The sequence below is a fragment of the Sceloporus undulatus genome, chromosome 1 (assembly GCF_019175285.1).
Source record: "Sceloporus undulatus isolate JIND9_A2432 ecotype Alabama chromosome 1, SceUnd_v1.1, whole genome shotgun sequence".
NCBI classification, from domain to species: Eukaryota; Metazoa; Chordata; class Lepidosauria; order Squamata; family Phrynosomatidae; genus Sceloporus; species Sceloporus undulatus.
In genome coordinates, this window is record NC_056522.1 from 211194845 (window position 1) to 211218657 (window position 23813).

The window sequence follows — 23813 nt, forward strand, 5'->3', positions numbered from 1 at the left end:
ATGCACCCTCAAACTTCTGTATTTCCTAATAGTTGGTATGCTTCCATGGTAAGAATGTTCATCATTCACTTCAATAAATTTTCTATGGCAACAAACCCATTAGGAGGTGGAAGAGCAGATGTCAGATATTAGTATAGTGTTTTCTAATTCTCTCCTACCCTGGATAAAACTGGAGACAGAAAGTGTCCCCATGCAGGAGGAGCACAGCAGTAGTTTGGTGGGATACTGAACGAAGGCAGGCATTTTTCTCTCCTTACTCCTTCAAAATGTGTAGTGAGAAAGCTAGATCATAAGCTGCAACAAAGGAAAGCAACTATCAGGGCAAATAGGCTAAAAAGAGATAATACAGTAGTAACTGTCAGTCAACATTTGTTGTCACTGGTCATCAATTTCCCCTCCCCTTTTGGTGTTACTAATAATGACATCACTCTGAAAAGGAGGTTCAACTACTGGTGAGATATACAGTGGGCCCTTGGTATCTGCTGGGGTTTGGTTCCAAAACTTGCCATGGATACCAAAATCCATGGGTGCTCAAGTCTCATTAAATACAATGGCATAGTAAAATGGTGTCTCTTTCTTCTTTGGAATTTATATATTTTTTGAATATTTTCAAACTGTGGATGGTTGAATCCATGGATAAAGAATCTGTGGATACGAAGGGCAGACTGTATCTGAAGAGAGTGTTCACTGTAGAGATAAAGGAATCCTATTTTCTACAAAGTGCTTTGTGTTACCTCTCTGTTCAGTCTACATTGACATGTCAGCTTTTTTTGACAACACTGTTTTTCACACTTCCTTCTTGCTTTTTTACCCATCTATGCCACACATGAGGGCGGGGGGGGGGGGCATAATACATGTATTTGGATTGGTAACAGCTGGGTTCAAACTAATTACAAACTATGATTCTCACAACATGGCTTTGAGCCATCCATGATCTCTAATCTTAACACTCTCAGGTTGTAGTCAGGAGAGGATACGATCACCTTCTTGTCTCCTGTCCGGAGTGGTTCAGTGAAAGGGTGAGATACAAGTGACATTAGCAATAATGAATAAAAAAAATTCAGCAGTCCATGTTGCCCTGCAGACTACTTCTGCTGAATCTGTTATGTACAAAGCAGGTCCTGGAAATGACTTTCCATGCCAAGTAGAGAAATGTTGTACCCTGGCTGCAGAGACATACACTGCTGGAGGATGCCAATACTTAATATGAAAAACTGGCAAAGATCTATGCAGGGTAATCCTAGAGAGTTAGAGAAGTCTGAACTGCCAGACCCCTTGAGGCCTGAAGAAAATGTCACTATCAGAGAATTCCGGCAATAAAGGAAGATAAAAACAATGCCATCCTTGTGAATGGGATGATGCCTATAACATTGTAGGCAGCTGGCAAACCTGATCTGGAATCCCAGGTAGAGGAGAGGGGGGGGGGGGTGCTATGAAAAGCCAAAATCTTTCATTCTTGTTGAAAGGTGAAGGGCATGTCTAGAAAGGGTAAAGAGATTAAGGTAGAGCCTGAAAACTTTTTTTTAAATTAACTCCCAGAATCTTAGAACTTTATCACACCACGTTCTCCAGGTAGGGATGAGAATGGAATGGAAGGGGCCAGGAACGAGTGGGGGATGCATTTTACTGCACACTGAAGTCCCTCACTTGTTCCATTCCATTCCCCACCCATTCCCCATCTGTTCCAGACAGGGCGATTTCTGGGAAGTGTTCAGAACACTTCTCAAAAATTGCCCCCTCTGGGGATGGATTGGGAGCGGAAGAGAGGGGAACGGAACGAGTGAGGGACTTCCTTGTGTGTGGTAAAATGCATCCCCCACTCGTTCCATTCCCTGCCAGGCTCCTTTTGTCCTATTCTCTATCCCTGCCTGGAGCCCTGTGCAATAAAGTTCTTAGAGTTGGTGGGATTTGTAACCAAAGAAGCAAATTTTCTAACCCTGTCCCAGTCTAAATAGAAAATACTGGGCTTCCTGTAAAAATGTCACATTAGCCCAAAATACACCCTAATAACTCTCCAGGATAAGGAGGTTAGCTCTCCATCTATAACAGGCCAGCTACCATCTTCTTTAAGCAACCAATAGCATGCATCTTCTTGTGGTTGCAGGAATTCCAACACTGTGGGGAGTATTGAGGAAAATGAGTGGAAATGTAGAGCAGGGTTTGGCAACTGAGAGCAACAGTGCCAACAAAATAGTCTTCCTTGCTTGCTAAGTTAGAATCCTTACCAGTAGTAACCCAGGTGTAATGTATAGTATACAGGGATGAGAAACATATGCCTTTCCAAATGTTGTTAGACTACAGCTCCCAACACCATTCCTCAGTAGCTATGCTGGCTAAGGGTTTGGAAACTATGGTCCAACAACTTCTTGAGCTCCATACATTCACAGATATTGGTCTTGCTGGTGTACTTCTCATAGATAGGAGACAAAATGACAGGGGACATGGACATATAATGTGTTTGTATGGCAGGAATAGCTCATCATGCAAACCACCTGTTCCACAGTTATTGAGGATGCAGAAATCTAACACCCAATTTGGGATGCGGGGTCTACACCTCTTTTTTATTTGGCTTCACAGAATTCTGTAGTTCATGGAGTCCAGACCCTGAGTCACCACTTTTTTTCTACATTGGCCCACCACATTTTCAGCTTTGACTTTTGTGGATTTCATTAATATGTTCTCTCTAGGAATTTCTAGTCTTCCAACTGAACTCTGGGGCCAACATCTGGCAGAGGTTGACCACAGAGTCATACAAGAGGATCTAGAGATTCACTTTTCACTTTCATGGTCGCCCTGCACCCCTAACCTCATTAAATCTGCAGAGCTCACTGTAGTTCCTACATTTGCCCCTGGCTATGATTGGTGATCCCAGGATTCTAGCAAAAACAACATTAAGTACTGCAAGCCCACCCATACCTGAGGCAAGATCATTTTATTTTTCAGCCAGAGCTAAACTAGGTAGGATGCTGAATGTGTAATTTCCTTTAATACGAAAAAAACAAAACAAAAACAAAATCACTCTCTAACTTTAGGGACATAATAGCAAAGGTTGGTTGCTCAGATAATTATCAGGCATGCAGGAGAACAAGGAAAGAAAGTTAATCCTTTCCCTTCCTTGTGATCCAGGAAAGTCCCTATTCTGAAGATGCTATCTATTTTGGAAGGAAACCCTTAGTTGGAGTCAATGAGGATTTTCATTGAAACCACAGCAAATAAGATTTATTCATTAGATGCCTTGTAAAACTGTCCACTGGGCACTGTACAACAGTTAAGGATATAGCAATAAAACAGCAGAGATCACAGTATATCACTGAAAGCTAGCACAGCATAAAACCCTAGTAAAATAAATAGAAACCCAATAAGCACATTCCAAAGAAGCACAATAAAATACAAAGCTAAAAGAAACCACCAGAAGTCAAAACTTTAAAGAATAAAGCTAAAATATTTCAAATCTTTGAGTGCCTTGGAGAACAAAACAAAAGGTTTATTCTGGTGCTGAACAGACAGTAATGTGGGTGCCACAAATGAGAGCTTTCCTAGGGAATGAGTTCCAAAGCCAGGAGGCAACCACTTTGTCTTTCATTGAAACCTACAAAAACCTTAGTGCAGTTCTGATAGTTTGTTGTTGTTTTGTCTAACTTATTCCCACAGAAATGATATCATTTGCATTTTTTAAAAAGAAATTCAGCACATTAAATGCCAGGAGGAATTTAAGTTTGCATTGCCTCATTCATATGATGTCTCTGTAACAAGGGCAATGGCCATTTTCAGTCTTCTTACCCTTGCTACTGGCTTCAGGATCACATGACTGTCTACCCCAGCTATATCAAGTCTCACTGAGTCTACTTACCTACATCTAAAATATGATTGTAAAGAATATCCACAAATTTTCCTCTTCTCAAAAAGAAAGTGTCAACACATTAAGACAACTTACTGAAGCAATACCTAGCCACTACAAGATTTTTTTGCACTTTGAGGCCTTTTTCATGCAAAAAGTTCTATTGGGGGGGGGGGTTTAGTGGGGAAAAACTGGGTTTGGCAAAACCCGTACATTTTTGTGTAGCAAATAATGTCTTCTGTGAAAACATCCACCTTGAATATCACTGAAGAAGAAAGGTGGGATATAAATCCTTGAAATAATAATAATAATAATAATAATAATAATAATAATAATAATATAAGTAAAATAAAATCTACATTTTGCACAAAAAACGTTTAAAAATGTGGAAATCATTTTAAATGTGCAAAATTCTCATAGTTACACCCAGCAATACATATCTACAATTTCCAGATATTCTGAGCCCATGGAGGGGGGGGGGGAGAATAGGGTTTTAAAAATTGGGGGTGAAAATTGAACTTTTTGTTTTTAAAAAAAAACAGTGTGATACTAGCATCTTTATAGACTGAAAGTAAGTTTCTTACTTTAGAAACCTAAAATGCATTTTATTCATAATATGATGTAATTTTGTTTGGCATACATTATTTTGTATATTAAAAGTACAGGTCAGTCAGAAAACACTTACAAGCTGAGTTCCCTTTTAAATTTTAATTTTGGTGATGGTGGTGTTGCAAATGGAGCTACAGGTCCTGAACCAAAACTCTTTGGTTTTGTTACTTTATTTGTAGCAGGCAAAGAACAATAAAAATAGAAGAAATAATAAATATAAGAAAACTGTGAAAATCATTTTGTCTTCTATGATCTTCATTACTGTCAAGCATATACCACTCATTCCAAAAAGAAGTGAGAAAAGATTACAAACGTCAGGAACTGCAATGATCAAATGTGGTACATTGTCTCTTATAAAAGCCTTCCTATTACATCGTTTCGGGGAGGGGGACTGGGTGAATAAATATATGAACACCCTGTCTTAAACATTTGATTAATCATTATAAAAGAAAATATTCCAAAATCCATATTTTTATTTTAATACATCAGTTTTTTCAGGGGGGAAAATATTCTGGGGAAAAATGTCTGGTTGTTTTCTTCCCATTCCCCCCCCCCAACATCCTTTTGCATCTCTACTCAGTGGGAGAAACTGTTTGCAATAATTCATGAAAAGATTTACATCTCTAATTTAAAGAGCATTCAAATTAGACAACTATTGACAAAATACACTGCATCACATTTGGGAGAAAGTATCTTCATATTATGTATTTAAAACCATTCCCAGCTGAGGTGCTCTTCTATACTATCTGATCAAACTCTCTAAGCATAGATTTCATTATAAACACACCTGATCTCCTGTGAATAAATAAAACGAGCACTTTGCGAACTGAAAAAGTATCTCTTTAATGCCTTTCAAGGACATAGGCATTCATTATATTCTAGGTGACAGTAACTTAAATGAGAAATAATTACTGTGAAAGCAATCAGTATGATACAGTTTGTGGATTGGCTTCAAGAATCCATTGCTGTCTTTCTGAAGACTGGATATTGTTCCTCCAAAAGAAGAAATTTACAGATTATACTCCAAAATAAATACAGTTCAGGTTTAATCTCCTTTATCCAGAATTCCAAAATCTGAAATACTCCAAGATCAAGAATTATCCACATGATGGCTGAGATAGAGAAACCTTTGTTTTCTAATGATTCAATCTACATACATTTTGTTTCATGTACAAAATTATTAAAAAATATTGTGTATAAGATTACCTTTAGGTTATGTATATAAGATGTGTACCAAACATAAATGAATTTCATGTTTAGATTTGGGTCTTATCTTCAAGATATTTCATTATCTATATGCAGACATTACAAAATATTAAAAAACCTGAAATCCTAACCACCTCGAGTCCCAAGCATTTCAAATAAGGGATACTCAGCCTGTACTTTAAATATGATGAGACTGCATATATCTCAACATAAATGGGCCCTGATTATTCCTTGTAATTACTACAGCAAATATTTCATCAACTGATTAGTTAGCATTAGCCTCCCCCAAATGTGGCCCTTCCAGATGTGCTAGATTACAGTTTTCTCACCCATCTGCCGGTGTCACTCTGGTTAGAGGGGTATACATTTCCCTTTTACAGACAAGTAAAGACTTTTATGTTTCAGCAGGCATTTGATGAGTGCCTATATAGGGCCCAAGTCACCTAAACAATGCACTGGATCCTACAAATTGTTGAACTGGTGTCTGTCTGTCTGTCTCATGATATATGTTTTAAACTGGTTTTACATTTTTTTAATTGCTTGATCTTGTTTTAAATTGTATCCTGTGAATTTTTAACATTATTTTTAACTTGTAAGCTGCTTTGAGCCCCAAACTGGAGAAAAGATGGGCTAGAAATAGATATAATAGCAATAAGGATAATGGCAGCTGTAAAACATGTCTGGAGGGTGCTGGTTTGGGGGAAACTAAATTAGATTATCTTTAAAAATGTTAACAGTACAATCATTGGCAGTCTACTAAGTGATCACCAATTATTTCAGTAGGACTTACTTCCATTGAATACCACTGTAAATACGTGTACTCTGTTACCTTTTGGATGGTACTGTATTAGCTACAAGGATAAAGTAACAAGGTATGTTTTAAGTATCTAAAGAAAGAAAAAGGAAACATAATGGTTCCCTAACAGAAAAATGTTAAAAACTCAAGAATAACCACATGGAGAATATGAAATATTCTCTACCTTCAAAAATTCACATCTCACATGTTCACATATTTTAATGAATATGTAAATCCAAGTTTATTTGGATTGTAATAAAACAAAAATAGTTTATGACTGAGCATGACTTGTGGACCAATATACATTTTGGTTTGATATATTTAAAATAGTTCTGTTAAATTAATCTCGCAATTGCAAAAATAACTATACTTTAACAATGCACAACAAGTGTTCTTACTTGGTGGTATAAACTGAAAAAGTGTGAAGTGCTTTGCTTATTTCAGAGATCATTATAATAATTATTGACTGAAGTGATGACAAAATAACTAAGCAATCAACCTTATTATTCATCCCTTTCTGGCTTAGTAATTTTACTGGTGTTCTGTACATGAGACCCAGAATATTACATCTCTAAATGTATGGCCAAAATTAAATCACACGTACATTTTAAATCACATTAATCATCACTTCATTCAATGTTCATCACTACCACTTTATCCAGACTAAATATCATTTAAATATCTCTTCAGCTGATACAAAAGAAGGCACTAATGCCGCCCCATTCGCCTGCTCCAGAAGCTAGAAACAAGAAAACAGCTGCTTTATACCAAGACAGACCTTCAGATCAGATTTTTCTCCTCTTACTGCCAACAACTCTGAGTTTGACAAATTTTTCCCAGTCTTACCTAAGATACTTTCATGTGCAAAAAATGTACTCTGCCACTGAGCCATGGTGTTTTATATTTATTGAAATGTTTATATCCCATCCTTTATATGAGAATCTCAATAAAATCAGTATCTGTCAGATTGCCCTCAGATACCCTGCCACTAGACTCAGATACAATTTCTTCCTGTTTTAAGACAAGCAAGCATTCTTGATAATTTTACACTTCCAAGACCATTTTAGTGCCTTAAAAAAACAAAAAACAAACTCACATTGCAAATATTTCTCTAAATTTCTGGCTCTGGTTCAAATCCCTTAAATTAAAAAAAAACACCAATTATGTATCTAGAGACATGGGGCACATCTACACTGGCCACTTAATCTGGGACCAGTCTGAAGCATTATACTCCAGGCTTGCTCCAGACTGACCACAATGGAGACTACATGCACTGGGCCAAATCCAGTGCAATGCCAAATTCTTGTGCACATAATACCACATCAGCCCTGCTGGCTGTGTCCCTCCTCATTGGCCAGAGCTGTGCCCCATTTTGACCTCAGCAAAAGTGGCAGCATGCCAGGCAGGCTCTCACTCTTGCTGCTGAGGGAACAGTGGCGACAGCTCTGAAAACAGCCGGGAAGGGGAATGGCACATCACTTGGTGTGTGGACAACAAATGGGGCTGAATTAGATCCAATCCAGATGTCAACATGCCAAAAGAACCTGAGGTCACTCAAGGGTTTCTGGGCAACACTGGGATTTTCTCCAACTTTGCTTAGTTCAGAGTAAAGTCAGGTTAAGGACCAAAACCTGTGGTATCTTCCCAGAAGTACACTGTGAGGTCTGCCAGCACTGGCTTCAGGGTGAGACTGGCATTTTTCCCTGGTGTAGACAAGCCCATGGTGAGGGATAAGGGCAATAAAACAACAAGGCAGAGCTAAACATTTTAAAGGGAAGTGTGCTCAAAAAAAGACCATGCTAGTAGCACAACATTGTCTGCTCTTTCATCCTTATTGCAAAGTGTATATTCCTACCCATTCTTCTGTTTCTTTCCCCCAGTTTACAGGCACAGAATTACACTGTATGTGGACTGAAGAATAGCTCTCTGCATGTTCCAAAATATGATCTCAAGGAATGATACCCACTTAACTGGAAATAAGTCTCATTGAATTCAATAGGCCTGACTTTTGAGTAGACAGAGGACTGTGTTGCCAATTTAATTTATGGAGGAACTAAAACCACTGAGACAAATTAAGCATGAACAGGTTCCAGTTGTTCTGAGGGATGCAATTCAATTGTCTACTAATCACTTACAAACCTCTGCATGATTACTGACTTCCACTGTGTTCAGTTATTAAGGCTGACTTCCAGGTATATGTATCTAAAGTTGTAGCCTTAATCTGGGTCTAACCTGCATTTTAAACCTTTACATATAAAAGTCCATATACAAACAACAATAAACACAAGTTAAAACCCCAATGTAAAGCCCAGAGAAAATGTGCCAGCAATTTCACCATTCCTTGTGGGAATCTGACAAAGAGCAAGCCAGGAAGACAACCTTAAATAATCTGTTATGAAGATTAGTTTGAAATTTAGGAGACTATTGCATTGCCTTTCCTCCCAGCTTTGGCGGGGGCTGAAACTTTAAAAAAAAATTAATACAGGTGTTATCGCACTCCTCTGTGCCCAGTCCAGAGGCATCCCGTACCAATCTTGGCATCCCATTCCTGGCCCATACTTCTCTGGCACTTTTTGAAAGAACTGAATTTTCCCGTTCTTTCAAAAAGTGTTGGAGAAATGCAGATCAGGCACAGGATGCCAAGATTGTTATGGGATGCCCCTGGACCGGATATGGTTTTAAAGTTTCAGCCTGTGCTGTGGCTGGGAGGAAAGACAGTGCAATAATCGCCTGAATTTCCACTACCTCAAATTCAAAGTGTCAAGGTAAAATCTGCAAATCTATTATTTTGCCAATAATACATTACACAGCTGTGCTATGACAGTAAAATGAAAATGGGGGGACAAAGTCAAAAGACTTGGATTCAAACAGGATATAAGCTGCCAAGTATGCCTCCACAATACTGAAGCTTTGAAATACACATGACCTTGTTCTTCTCACCTCCTCTCACATAAGACCTTTGGCATAAATCCAAGCATCCATTAAGAAGGCCATCTTCTAATCAAACAAATCAACTGCTAATATTTTGATTTAGCTAACCTACAATGTATACCCACTTATGTGACAGGATACCCCAAAAAAGTCAATGTGACTTGATTCTAAGGAGATTATTAAGTCAAAAAGAATTTCTATGTAAGAATGAGCCAACTGTATTGTTTTGACATCACTATACAAATTTCTGTGCACAGATCAAGTCTCTTGTACTTCAATGTCCTCAAGCATTCATAGGAACATGTTGCTACACTCTCCCACCACAATTAAAACCTGAATATGTCAGCTACAATCTTTCCTAAGAAGGTCTTGTCAGATAACAATTATCCATACCTTAATAATATTACTGCTAGTGTAACACAAGGTTACCCTTTTAAAAGCCTGCAGAAGTTTCCAAATGCAACTGCAATACTGCTGACCTGTGTGCAGAATTAAGATTATATTCCGTGGTGACTAGCAGCTCCCACCCCAATCATTCAAACTGTGTGGTGATCCCATGTATTTTCTCCCTCTTACCACCCCATCATCATTTGCTTGCTCACTCATGCAGAGATCTGCAATGTATGTGTGTGTGTGGGGGGGGGGGAATGAAGTGTGTGAGATCTCCCATGAGTGAGAAAGTAAATGATTGGGGAAAGAGGGAATGTATACGCTCCATTCACTGAAGTAAAAACAAGGGCACAATGCCGATCAGGAAGGAGGATGGTGGGGGGAAGAGTACAGAGAGTAAAAACAAATGTGACATTTAGGAAGGTGGAGGGGGAAGCTCTATCTAACCTCTCACTGCTAATTTCTTGGCTGGACATTTCCATAAACAGATAAAATACATAAAATGAAATTGGATAGATAGATAGATAGATAGATAGATAGACAGACAGACAGACAGACAGATAAAATAGCGCTATTTTTTTCTTTCTCCAATGTGTGTGTGTATACATTTAAAATTTTCTCACTCACTCACTGGGGTGGTAAACAGAGAAAGAAGACTGGATGGGGAAGCATCCAAACAGAATGCAAGGTGGTCTACTGACAAGCAAACAATCAGTTAGGCTAACTATCACCTCACTATGTTTGTTAGTGTGTGGCATTAACAGATCACTGTGTGGTCATTGCAGGCCAGGGAAATGCAAGTTGATGCTGATTACTTTTTTTTTTTTTTTTTTTGGTCAGTGTAGGTAATTTCTAAAATTAAAATCCAGAATGGATTCACAAACTGACTGCTATCAGAGACAGCTACTACCACCTGAATGATCTGCACTACTTGCCAACTCCCCTCACCAGTTCAAGGCACTATTTCCAGATTTTAAATTTTTCAATGATTGTAGGTTTTGAGTATCTCAGCAGATGTTTGTCTCATTAGAAATAGGGACACCCCCACCCTAGATTTAGTAACAATCAGGAACCTGCCTAGCCATTATGATCTGCAAGAGAAACTTTCTTCACAATTACAACCACTGAGAGAAACTTTACTGATGTGGATGTGAGATAATGCTTTATTGTCCTGTGTTGCTCTCATATTCCATTAGGAATTAGAGTCCCTTCTCTTGCTGGTTTTAGAAAAGATGCTAAAATTCATCCTTTTATTTTGGCATTTCAGGTCCTTTTAGTAGTTTTAATATTTTTTAGAACAGTAACATCCAAAATCGACAAAACAGTGATACCTTTATTGGGCCAACCCAAATGCACAAAATACACGTTGCAAGTTTTCAAAGCTCCACTGACTTCTTCATCAGTCAAAGGGGTTAAAAACCATACAGGATAAAAAATATGACAATATTAGTCATACGCCTGCATTTGTTAAGATGTTGTGGTGGTTGTTCTCAGTTGTTATGGAGGGATATTCATGTAGACAGGGAGGCCCCTCCTCCTTCTGGTTAAGTCTTGATAATGGGATTTAAATGTTATTTTCTGGACTTTTAAGAATCTCCCAGTACCCATACGCTACCACATCAATGGTAGCATACTGCTGTGAGCATTAAATATTTCCAACGTGCAACACAGAATAACTCCCCAAGTAAAATTCTAGAAATGAAACAAGATGGAAGTAATTTTCACCTAGTCTGTCACATTGCCCAATTATTGTGTCTTCAGTTAAAGCAGGTATTTTATTCAATGCTAAAGGGAGGTGCAGTCAGTACCTTAGCAAGTTACTCTAGCTAAGAATAATAAATAGTTCATTCTAAATTTTTTTAAGTGAGAAGGAATAGAATAGTAAGTAGGCCAATGGGAACCTCTGTGCTCTAACTGACAGTGCACTAAATCTGAAATAGGGAGACCCAATTCACTCTAAATCTCATTAAATCTCTCCCCCCCCCCATGAAGAATAGGTCAAATGGTGCGTTGTGCAAAAAGGATTTGTAACACATGCATTTCTCCCCCCCCCCCCAAAAAAAAAATCTGGCCAGGACTGCAATCTAGAGGGATGGAAATCAACTTCTGTCCTTTGTTACACTCGATGTCCAAAGACTCACTCACAAAGCTACTATTTACTCAGCATAAAGATGGCATAACTGGGGTAGCGAAATGGTACAGGGAACAAAGGGTAACATTCCCTTCCCTGCCATGAGTACTCACAGGAAACTCGCAGCCACTTTTTGTACAGAAAGGTACGGTCAGTTCTTAGTATATAAAACACTGGTAATGCAACATTTAGTTGGTTCATAAGACCACAGAGTTGTGGGATACAGTAGATAATATTATAATATTCAGTTTAGCAGTTCAAAATATAGTTTTAGACATCATAAGAGGTAGGTGCATTGAATATTCAAATAAATAAAAATAATATCCAAATAAATTAATATTCTTAGGCTACAAACAAAAGCACAGTTACTAATGAGTACGTTCTATGTAACATACTGAGACCTGTTTCCTGATCATTGAAGAAAGGATGGCCTAGATACTGAAACAGTATTAGCAGGCAGTACACCATAGGCTGAATCCAGACTTAGGGACACTCAGTTGATGTATATGTGAGTTAAATTTTATGAACTTATTTATTAAAACTTTTTATTTCCCACCCTCTAGCTAAAGACCTCAGGGCAACATACAATAAAAGCAATATGACTAATTTAAACAATGTAAAAATAACAATATTTTAAAGGCTATAAAATATTTTTAAAATTTTAACAAAAAGACAGATCAAAATGGTTTAAATAGTTTAAAATGATTTTAAATCATGTACATGTGAGGGTATGTGAAAAACCAATTCAGACCCCAAAGGATTAATTGGTGCCAATCTGGAGCCAGAATGATGGCAATTTTGATATCAATCAATGGTATTTTATAAGTGGGGTGGCACAACAGAGAAGGCCCTGTCCTGTGTCCTCCCACAGTGTATTGTTTCGATTGATGAGATGCAAAGCCAGACCCTTCCAGCAGGTCACAGTTGTTGGGACTGTTGTGTGTATATATAGATTATTCCTAATTACTTCAGTGTATTTATTCAAAGTATGATTAAACTTGATCTAATGCCATTAGTTTTACTGAAAGACTACCAAACTGCTGAGGACACAACCACAGTTGCCACAAAATCTGGAAGTGTCAGAAGAAAGAAGTCAAAGCTATATGACAGAGATGGGAATCATGTGGCCCTCCAGTGTTTTTATAGTGAAAGCTCCAGTATTCCTCCCAAACACTGTGGAAAGAGCCTTAACTATGGCACCCTTGCTTCATATTGTGAAGTATATATGAATATACAGACATCACATGCATATTTCTGGTGAATCTATCAATTAGAGATCTTTCTTCTTCCTGATTGCTTTGTAACCTATTAATCAATAAAACAAAAACAATGCATTTAAGATATGGAACTGTGAGATAACTTACAATTCAGTAAAGAAAAGCTGCCACTGTTGATCGCAAAAACAAAACTCGCTTTAGCATTTTCTTTTATAAATCTCATCACACAAACCAAAACGGCCACAAGTAAACAAATGTGTCCTTAGTTTTCAGCCTTGCTGATTAAAATGTGTCCCTTTGATTAACCAACTAGATCTTTTTAATTGGTCTCCCAACTATGCTGTTAAAGATTGCAGCTTGAATTGCTGGGCATGCATTGAATTGTCAATGTCCTTCGCTATAATTCCTAAGCCTACAGTCCTAAAACACATTAGTAGGATGTGAACTGCATTCAAGGCAGTGGGGCTGATTTCTGAATGAGCATGAATAGGATTGTACTACAGTATATAGCTGCTGCCTAATAATATTCTATATGCATGCTCTTAGAAACAGAATTCTTTTAGTCCATCTCCTTAGCTCAGCCTAAAAGAACTGGAGTTAGTCAAACAAAATCTATTTACAGTGTCTTCCTGATTGAATACCTCTACTTTCTTCTGTCATACCAAACTAATTGGTTTCTTAGAAAATGAATTTGTGAATTTATTTCCTCTGCTTGCAAAGAAATCTGTAAGGAAATGGTCATGTGAGAGAAATGGAATTCCAACAGAAGTCTGAGAATGTTTTGCAGTCTTTTACAATGGAAACTAGAGAAGATGCTTAACAGATTGTGAGGAACAAGAAAGCTGTCTAGCCTCCTCAAATGTATCAGTTATTTCACCTGTAACATTTTATCTTCTATTCTAGAGTTACAAGTGTCAAATCTGCAGCCAGAGAAGCAGAGCTTGGGAAAGGTTGTTTTTGGACTATAGCTCTCAGAACTAGCCATACTAGCTGGGAGATTCTGGGAGATGTAGTCTGAACAGTAACTTTTTCAAAATCTGCAAGAAATCATCAGCATCTACTCCATCTGTCAAAAGGCTCTTCTACAATGCCTACAAATTTCATAACACATACTAAAAAGTGTTCGGCAACACTAAGCCTCTGATCTCTACAAGAAAAAATAACATCACCAGCCATGCTACATTTGGGCAGCTTCTCCACCATTCAGAATTCTCTTATCAAGAAACACAAGCTGAGATGCACTCCAAGACACTCAAGGTCCCTAGCAATACAGTCACTTACATTCATACAATTTGTCAGCCATTTTCTTACACAAAGTAGAATGCCTCAGTTAGTGCACATTTTATAACCTCTTATCCCCAGAAAGGTTATGTCATTCAATTCAACGGTAGGAAAGACTGCTTGACAAATATCTTCCTAACAAAATCATGTGCAAACCTTGGGGATCCAAGCATTTTGTTGTTACGGTAGAATGGTCTGGTTGCTTTCAGCCAGGTTTCTAGAACAGGCTATGAATCTGGGAGAGTTGAACTTGTTTGGAACATTGGCTAAGGTGGCTAAAGGTGGTAAGGGTTGAAGACAAAAAACATCTAGAAGCCCACAGTTCTCCATGGCTTGCTACTAGAAACTCTTCAATCCACTTCCATGATTGTTAACTCCATAGGATCACTTTGTGGAACTTTTCTCATTTATAGCTGTTCCAAAAGACTTGGGCAAATTAAAACAGTATGCTAAAATAACAAAACTGCAATTTTAACTGTTAAACCATGTCCCTTTTTCCTCTCTACCTCTGGCTACCCAAACATTGAAGGCTGGTGGCTCCCACATTGTCAGCAATGTAAATCCAAGTTTGAGCTTTAATTTCAAGTGGTGCTGAATCCTATCCTCAAAAAAGGTGCTGCACCTTGGATAGCTCCTTTATGCTCACAGTAATACCCCAAATGAATTCACTGCCCCAACTGACTAAGGCGGGATACAGACCGCCCAAAAAGGGTGGTCTCCCGCAGCCCTGGTTTGCTCCGCGGGGAAGCTGCAGCCTCCAGACCGCGGGGCTTCCCCACGGAGCAAAAAGAACCCTTAAAAAGCGGGTTCTTAATGTGGTGTCACAAATGCGCCATGACGTGCGGACACTAAGCGTCTGTTGCATCAAAATGGCAGTGCCCATGTGTACAGGGCACCGCCATTTTGACACCCCTGTCACGTGCTAGGGGTGAGGCCAATATGGACGGTGTGTCCTCAGCCAACCCCTAGCACATGACGGGGGCGCCGCAAAGGCCTGTAAAATCAAGCCTAAGAAGCCCTGGTGGCGCAGTGGTTAAATGCCTGTACTGCAGCTACTCACTCACAAGCCACGAGTTTGTGAGTTCAATACCAGCAAGGGGTTCCAGGTCAACTCAGCCTGGGATCCTTCCATTGGTCACTAAAATTAGTGCCCAGCTAGTTGGGAGCAATTAGCTTGCACTTTGTAAACTGCTTAGTACATTAGTAAGCAGTATAGAAATCTGCTTGCTATTGCTGTTAACACTGAACACACCAGCTCCCACTACACCCAAAGACAACCTGAAGACATTTCACCACTGCCAGAGAGAATCAGACTTGGACTTGAACATCAAGGTGATCCCGAAGGTGGGGAGCCATCACCATTATTTCCTTTCAGTAACTTGGTGTATAGTAAAAAATATCCAGGGATAGCCATGTTGGCCATATAGCATAATACAATAACATTCAAAGTCCAATTTTGTGGATTTGGGATGTTACTGTATTTTGGTGTGTAGTAACTGAAGGCAGTTAATTCATATACAGTCAGCCCTTCTTATACACGGATTTCTTATACACGGATTCAAGCATCCACAGTTTGAAAAGATTCAAAGAAAGTATAAATTTCAAAGATCAAACTTTGATTTTTCATTTTGTATCAGGGATGCCATTTTGCTATGTCATTATATTTAATGTGATTTGAGCATCCACAGATTTTGTTATCCACAGAGGAGCTTGGAACCAAACCCCAGCATATAACAAGGGACCACTGTAGTTTCAATTAGCAGAAAGAGGAAGAAGCATTCTCCCCAACATAGCATCTGTGCACTCTCAAACTCTGGTTCAGGGTGTTGCTGTATTAATATTGTATGTCTTCAAATTGTTTCCAACTTATGGCAATCCCAAGGCAAACCTACCATAGGGTTTTCTTGGCAAGATTAGGTTAGATGGGGGTTGCCTTGTCTTCCTGAGGTTGAGAGACTACAACTTGCCCAAGGTCAACAAGTGGGTTTCCATGAGTAAACAAGGATTCAAACCCTGGTCTCTAGAGTCATAGTCCAACACTCTAATTACTATGCCATGCTGGCTCTCTGGTTCTGGGAAACCTTCACACAACACTAGTCTCTACCCTCTGGTATTGTAACCCCAGGTAATTCAGAAATTCATAGATTGCTACCAACATTTCCAGCTGAATCAAGAAAGCAAGATTGTTGTACCAAGAGAAAAATAACAACAAATTTTGTTAGTCAAAACAAGGTAAAGAGAATGTACAAGAAATTGCTATCAGCTCTACCATGACATCTGCCTCCTGAATCTTGGTCTGCTCTTGTCTTTAAACAGTTAATAAAAATGGAAGCCATTACTGGATTAATAGAATATTCTACTCACTTCATAGGAACCAAATTAATAGTTCAACTTGTTGAACACAACATTGTAGGCTTTGTTTTTTAGAGCTCCACCCGTGTAAATGACTTTACCGCTGCAGATTTCACCACTGATATTTTAGTACTGTGATATAATCTTTATTTGGGCAATTAAACCAGGCAGCAGGTTGGCGTGTGCTAAAATGACAGTCTGTTTCATTCCAGAATTCTTCAGGCTTTTTTTTAAAAAAGCTGTAATTGTTTAGAAGCTATTTCCCATAAGACTCAAAGTACATGACCCAGAAATGCTAAAGGGTTTTTTTTTTTCTTTTTAAAAAGAAATAAAGGTTCTTGCTAATTATTCAGTCAATTATTTTACATATATTTTGGAAAGACTTTCCCCCCTTCTTCTGCAGTTTGAGTAGATATAATCAGAATGCTCTTTTTAAACTGAATATTTTAATCCAAAGGTAAAGTAATACATGTTACACATAGCAGAAAAAGCAATTTGAAAATCATATTGCAAGCTACTCATGTTTAATTGAGGTATTTTTATTTTAAAAATGCCATTTTTTAATTTTTCTTTGGTTGACGTATCTGAAGTTTTATTATAGCTATGTTTGGCAATTTTAAAGAGAAAAGATGTTCATCATAAAGTCATAAAATAGTTTTGATTTTTGTAAAAGAAAACAACTACTATGATCTCATATTCACTTATTTGGGAGACTATATGAGTAGAGAAAAATATACTGGGCATCAGAAAGAACAAAACCATAACCGTGTTGATTCCTTGTCTCTTTAATGTCTTTCCAGAAAAAACCTTCCAGGTTCATTTTACTGGCTATTTTCAGGGGCAGTAAATAAAAAAGTCCTTTTAAGTGAAAGCTTTTGAGTAACAACTTTTAAGTTACTAAATGTTAGGATTGCAACACATTTCAGCCTAATTCGTATTATACTGGTTTTAAATCCTTTAGCTGCTTCAGGCTTCCACTGCCAAACATTTATGAAATAAATAAATGAAAATAAATATGAAAATAAATATTCCTCACATTTCTACTCAGATGAATAATAGTACAGAAATAAATAGGTTTTCTCATGTGACTAAGCAGTAATCAAATGAACAATAATTTAAATCCTAATGTACAATGCAAGGCACAAGGAAAATCAGTTTGGTGCTTTCAGCCCAGGTTTTTGGGGAGGGCTAGGAAAAAATAACATTTGTCTATGTCACTAACGCACTAGAAAATTTAACACTGACTGTTTTCAGTGGAGCAGGTTAGGGGAAAAAAGTAATACAAAGGAAGAAAACAAACCACATAGTACATAGCTATTGAATTTAAAAAAATAAAACCCTGAAATTGATTTTATTAACTGGATATCAGTTTACTAGTTTTCTAGAACAATTCAATAAAAACTTAGAAATCTAGATGGTAAATTACTATCTCCTGCAAACATTTTTCCTCTAAATATGTATACAGTATGGCAAAAGAATTATGTTGCCTTTGCAGAAATAAAAAATATGAGGTCTAAAACCTACTCTTAATATTTGCAATCCAGCTTTTATAGCATCATTAGGGCAAAGTATAGAGACTTAACTTTAACAAGAGTCCAATTCAGTATCACTGCCTGTTCTGCCTTCTTTCAAGAGACTAAGAAACGTACAAAACCAGCGGTATCAATAAGAAACAGTCAATGACTAAAAGTGCAATCCTGAACTTCAGAGCTCCTCAGTGTCAGTCCTTGAGCCATCGGGTTCCAGTTCCCGGCAGGTCTCCAGGAAAGAAGGAAACAGTTGTGGCCCATGAACAAATATAGTGCCAGTCTGAAAAAACTGAATACTGAAAAAACTTCCACTCCCCCAGATCAAGTAGCCTGAGAAGCATTGCTGGAAGAGAGTAAATTCAACCAAACTCAGTGGGGATTGTGTCTGAAAAGACCTGCTCTAGAAATCAGTTTTTCAAGACATGGAACATCTAGTTCACACACCTGGAGTGAGCAATATATAGCCTTTGGACTACAACTACCACAGTCCCTCACCACTGAAAATGCAAACGGGAGTTGCAGGCGAAAACATTTGGAGGGGTCAAATGTCTCCCATCCCTACCAAACACAGTGGCTTAGTTGGCATCATGCTCTGAAGAACTGTGTTTGAGTTGTGATTTCATGCCCTCCTTCCTTTGCTCTCATGTACCAATTAGCAACCAGTTTTGCAACAGTTTTCCACTGTGACATCTGCCTCTGACTCAGAAACGCTAACATTTGAACAGTGATTTGAAACTATGGTTCGAAGGCAGTTTGCAAACCATGATTTGGAGCAGCCTTCTCCAACACGGAACCTTCTGGATATGTTGGACTACAAGTCTTGCCATCCCCAGCAGCCTGCCTAGTGGCCAACAAATGCAAAACACCCGATTACAGCTACCTAGAAACCATGTAGAAGGTGGAATGAGAGTGCATAAGCCCAAGACACATTCCTAGTCCTTCCAGTAATTGAAGGTTTTTCAGAGTCAGGAACATCAACGTGGAGCAAAGTTATCTTGAAGTGTCATACAGACTTTATCAAGGAACAAAATGTGATTTGAAAGGCTTCGCCAGCCTTCATACCATCACTATCCAGGGCTTTTACTTCCGTAAGGCTAAGGCATCTGCATACTGTAACTCATCATTTAATAAATCATTCTAATAGTATGTAGATTAGACTTCACATCAGATGAAAAGATGAAAGGTACATTCATTTCCCTCCCTGCCCCCCAGTGTGTTGGTATTTGGCTCAGTCCTGCTGATACATCAAGACCAAAATGATCCAGCAAATATAGAAGCATTAAGCTCCATCCTATCATTAAGAGGCTCAGCTAGTGCTTTATCAGAGTTAATGTTTTAAATTATGAAGTTATTCATGTTTACAGAGCTATGAAAAAACCAAAAGATGTCGTAGTAACTAAAAGTAAAACAAAACCCTTATGAAACCCAGAATCTAGTGTTCAAAATGATTCAGTACTCCAGTTCATCCCAAAACTATCCGCCCAGAATTAAGTTCCTACTCCACTCAATGGAGCTTTCTCCCTGGATTACAACCAACAGAATAACATGGGTCCAAAACAGAAACAATCCAGTCTGAGACCACTTGAAGTGCCCTGGCTCAGTGCTAGGGAATCCTGGGAACTGTAGTTTACTGTGGCACCAGACGGAGGTGGTTAAATATCTCACAAAACTACAGTTCCCAGAATTTGCTAGCATTGAGCCAGGGTAGGTAAAGTGGTCTCAAACCAGTGTGTTTCTGAGGTGTGTTTTGGCCCATAGTCTGGTACTTGGCTACCCAGATGTTGCTTGCTTCTTTTTTCCATGTCTTCTCCCTCCCACCTTTCTTCCTTATGATGGAGGTCAGAAAGACACTCCAGGTTGCAAATCTAAGCCCACTTATTGAGCAGTGAATCTCATTGGATCCTTCTGAGTAAACCTGCTTAAAGTGAGAGCACAACTCTCTGGGGAGATGAAACCACAAGAGTTTGAAAGCACTTCCAATGGTACCCTGAGCTTTCTTTCTTGGCCTGGAACCAGCTCCTAAGTGTCAACAGCATGAAGCCAACCCCACTGAGCCAAGGAGGGCACCTGCACCGACATCCTTAGGAGGGTGTTTTTTAATCCCTGAGGTTTCTTCTCATGCATGCTTCCCCTCCTAGCACAGCAGCTCTGTTCATCTGGAGAATGCCACGAGATTCTTAGGACCTTTTCGTCCCTCTGGGATCAATCCCTGGTGCCTTCAGAAAGAGCCCCGAAGGAGGCACCAACAGGCCTGGCAAACCCAGCCATTTCCCAGAGCAGAGAAAGACCCACCGAGACCAGTCATTCCCTCCGGGGAAGGTGGAGAAGGAGAAAGGAGTTTCACTGAGTGTGACAAGGGAAGAGGAGAAGGGATGATTCCACCTCCTTGGAGAGATGGTTACCAGAGGCTTGGAATGATTTCCTGGGGGGGGGGGGGGAATCCCTTGCCTCCTCTTTGGAAAGCCAAGGGGAGCTGCTCTGGCCCCGCCCAACCCTTCGCAAGTCCAGCCAGGCAAGGAGCAAAGGAGGGAGGAGAGGGGAAACAGCTGGAAAGCCCCGAGAGCCCTCAGCCCCTCCGGCCAGGAGCACAACAGTGCCCCGCTCTCGCTCTCTCTCGGGCCCCTGGAAACTCCAGGAAACTAAGGCCTCCCCATCCCCAGAACTCCTCCCGAGGGACCCCGGCGGGACACGGGGCAAAGGGGAGCCAAGGAGGCCTCCGCCCCGCGCCCTCTTCGTCTGGCTGCCAGGCGTCCCAGAGACCCTGCGCCGCCCCCCGGAGCCCCTCCCCGGGCCCCTTTTGGAAACAAAGGAGGCCAAGAAAGTTCCACCTGCAGGGAGCACTTCAAGCACTTCCCCCGCTCCTCTTCTTCCTCCTCCCCCGCTGCTCTTCCTCTCCCTCCTCTTTTCTCCCCTCCTTCCTTCTCTTTCCTTTCTCTTCCTCCTTCTTCTCCCTCTTCCTCCTCATCCCTTTCTTCCTCCTCCTCCTCCTTCTTCTTCCTCCTCCTCCTTCTTCTCCTTCCTCCTCCTTCCCGCCGACCAGCCTGGCTCGCTCCCTGGGACGACGCTTCCCTGAAGGGCATCCGAGAGCGAAGGGAAGGGGCAGCCGGAGGAGGCAGCTGGGCCGCCCAAAGGGCAGAGGGCGAAGGAGGAGGGGAAGGGGAAGAAGAAGCCCTCCTCCTCCTCCTCCAGGCGCCCCAGCCTCCCTCCCCTCCCCTTCCCTTCCTCCTCGCCCCCAAAAGTGAGGAAAGAGCCCTTCAGGTGCGCCTCCCTCCCTCCCTCCCTCCCTTTCTGGGGCAAGCGGCCGCCAGAGTCCCAGCCATCCGGCCCTCCCCTTCCCTTTCCTTCCCGGGGCGCCCCCAGGGGTGGTCCTCCTTTTCTAGGGCACGTCCTCCACTTCCACCTTCGGCCCAGGAGGACTTCCCAAAAGAGGCCCTCCCCCATTTGGGGCAGGGGCTTCAGAGGAGGCATTTCCCTGCCGAGTGTGTTGAGCTCCTTTGGGGGCTCTCTCTCTGGAGGGTCCTCCTCCATTTGGGGCAGGAGCAAGAAGCATGCCCTGGAGGAGCTCCGAATTCCTGGGCTCCCGTCCTCCCTGGTTTGGGGAAGGTCCTCCATTTGGGGCAGAGGTTCAAGGCTCAGGCATTTACACTCGAGGGTCTGGAGCCCATCGAGTGGGTCCCGTCTCTCTGGAAGGTCCTCCTTCATCTGAGGCAGGAGCCAGAAGCCTGCCGTGTCCCTCTCCCTGCGAGGGTTAGCAGCCCATCCCCGGGGTCTGTGGAGGGTCCTCCTCGGGGGCCCCGCAGCCAAGCAGGGCAGGCTGAGCCAGGGTCACGCCAGCCAGGAAGCCTCTCCTCCCCCCACACACACCCCATCCACACACACACCGCCCGAGCAGAGAAGGAGAGAGGCGGGCTAAGGCGCATGGAGCTCTCCAGCTTACCGGTGGGGGAGTTGCCTGCAAGGAGGAAGAAGACGCTGCTGCTGCTGCTGCTGCTGCTGCTGCTGCTGCTGCTGCTGCTGCTGCTGCTTGGTTCTTCTTCAGCGGAGCTGCTCCAGGGCACAGCCCTGCCTTTGCTGCTGCTGCTGCCTCTGCCGCTGATGCCCGGGTCCCCATTGAGGAGGAAGCAGCAGCAGCCCCCTCACTACTCCTCCTCCTCCTCCTCCATCCATCCTCAGCGCAGCTGCACCACCAGCAGCATCAGCTGCACTCCGCTCGCCGCGATCCCAGCCAGCGAGGGAGCCCGGTCCTCGCGCGACTGACAAGGCGCAGCAGCCAATCAGAGCCTCCCCTGACTCCCAGGGAGAGGGGCGGCGGACCAATCAGGGGAGGGAAGGAGACCCCCGCCTCCTCCCCCTCCCTCCTCAGCATCAGCATCAGCTGGGTTTCTGGGAATATAGTGGGGAGGTACCTACTAGAGAAAGGCGGGCACGTCCTGCTTTTGGGGGGCTCGGCCAGCCCAGGCGGTCCTCACTGCAAAGGAGGACCAGCCACTGCAAGATGGAGGACCTTCCAGGGCAAAAGGAAGGAGAAAAGAAGGAAGGACGTGACCAACTAAAAAGCTCAAAACACTCCTATAGGAATAGAAATGCATGCTTCTGAATCAGGGTCAAAAGGGATGACCCTTTGGGGAATCTTTCCTGGAGAGAACGTTGGGATGTAGGACGTGTCCTGGACAAGGAGGACTTCTGGGCAGCCTGCCCTAGCCTCAAAGGAGGACAAGGCACTGCAAAATGGAGGACTAAAAAGGGAGGGAGGACAGGACCAAAGAAAAACTCTCATAGGAATAGAAATGCATGCAACAGCAATAGCAAGAATATTTTTATTCTACTTATCAGTGTACTTAAGCACGCCCTAAGCGAGTGGTTCTCAACCGGTGGGTCATGACCCCTTTCACAGGGGTCACCTAAGGCCATCAGAAAACACATATTTCCAATGGTCTTAGGAACCGAGACACATGGTTGGAGATCACCACAACATGAGGAACTGTATTAAAAGTTTGCAGCATTAGACAAGTTGAGAACCACTGCCCTAAGCAGTTGTGTAAGCTAATTGCCCCCAACAAGCTGGGTACTCGTTTTAGTGACATTGGAAGGATGCCAGGCTGAGTGGACCCTGAGCCCCTGGCTGGGATCGAACTCACAACCGTGTTGTGAGTGAGTGGCTGCAGTACCGGCATTTGACCACTGCACCACCAAGGCTCCTCCAAGTTTCTGAGTCATGTTCAAAAGGACGGACCCCTTGGGGAGCCTTCCTGGAGAGAATGTTGGGCTGTAGGATGTGTCCTGGAAAAGGAGGATGTCTGGGCACCCCAAAGGAAGACAAGGTGCCACAAATTGGAGGACCTTCCAAGGAAAAAATGGAGGATAGGACTAAAGAAAAGATAAAAAGCACTCATAGGAATGTAACTCCATCCTCCTTAGTCCTGCTCAAAGTGGAGGACATTTGGGGATTCTTCCTGGAGAGAAGGTGGAAATTTAGGACATATTCTGGAAAAGGAGGATGTCTGGTTGCCCCGTCCTAACCGCAAAGGAGGAC

General features: G+C 41.4%; 1 protein-coding gene across 2 annotated transcripts in view; it reads right to left on the reverse strand.

The window, feature by feature from the left end:
- The window catches only part of B3GALT1 (beta-1,3-galactosyltransferase 1), a 416413-nt gene extending 394132 nt beyond the window's left edge, over positions 1 to 22281 (reverse strand). Inside the window, exon 1 of one of the 2 annotated variants that reach the window (XM_042446556.1) lies at positions 22218 to 22281. The gene's annotated coding sequence lies outside the window, so the exon portion shown is untranslated. The remainder of the gene's footprint in view (positions 1 to 22217) is intronic. The other variant, XM_042446557.1, reaches the window with a different exon arrangement.
- Between the last annotated feature and the right edge of the window lie 1532 nt (positions 22282 to 23813).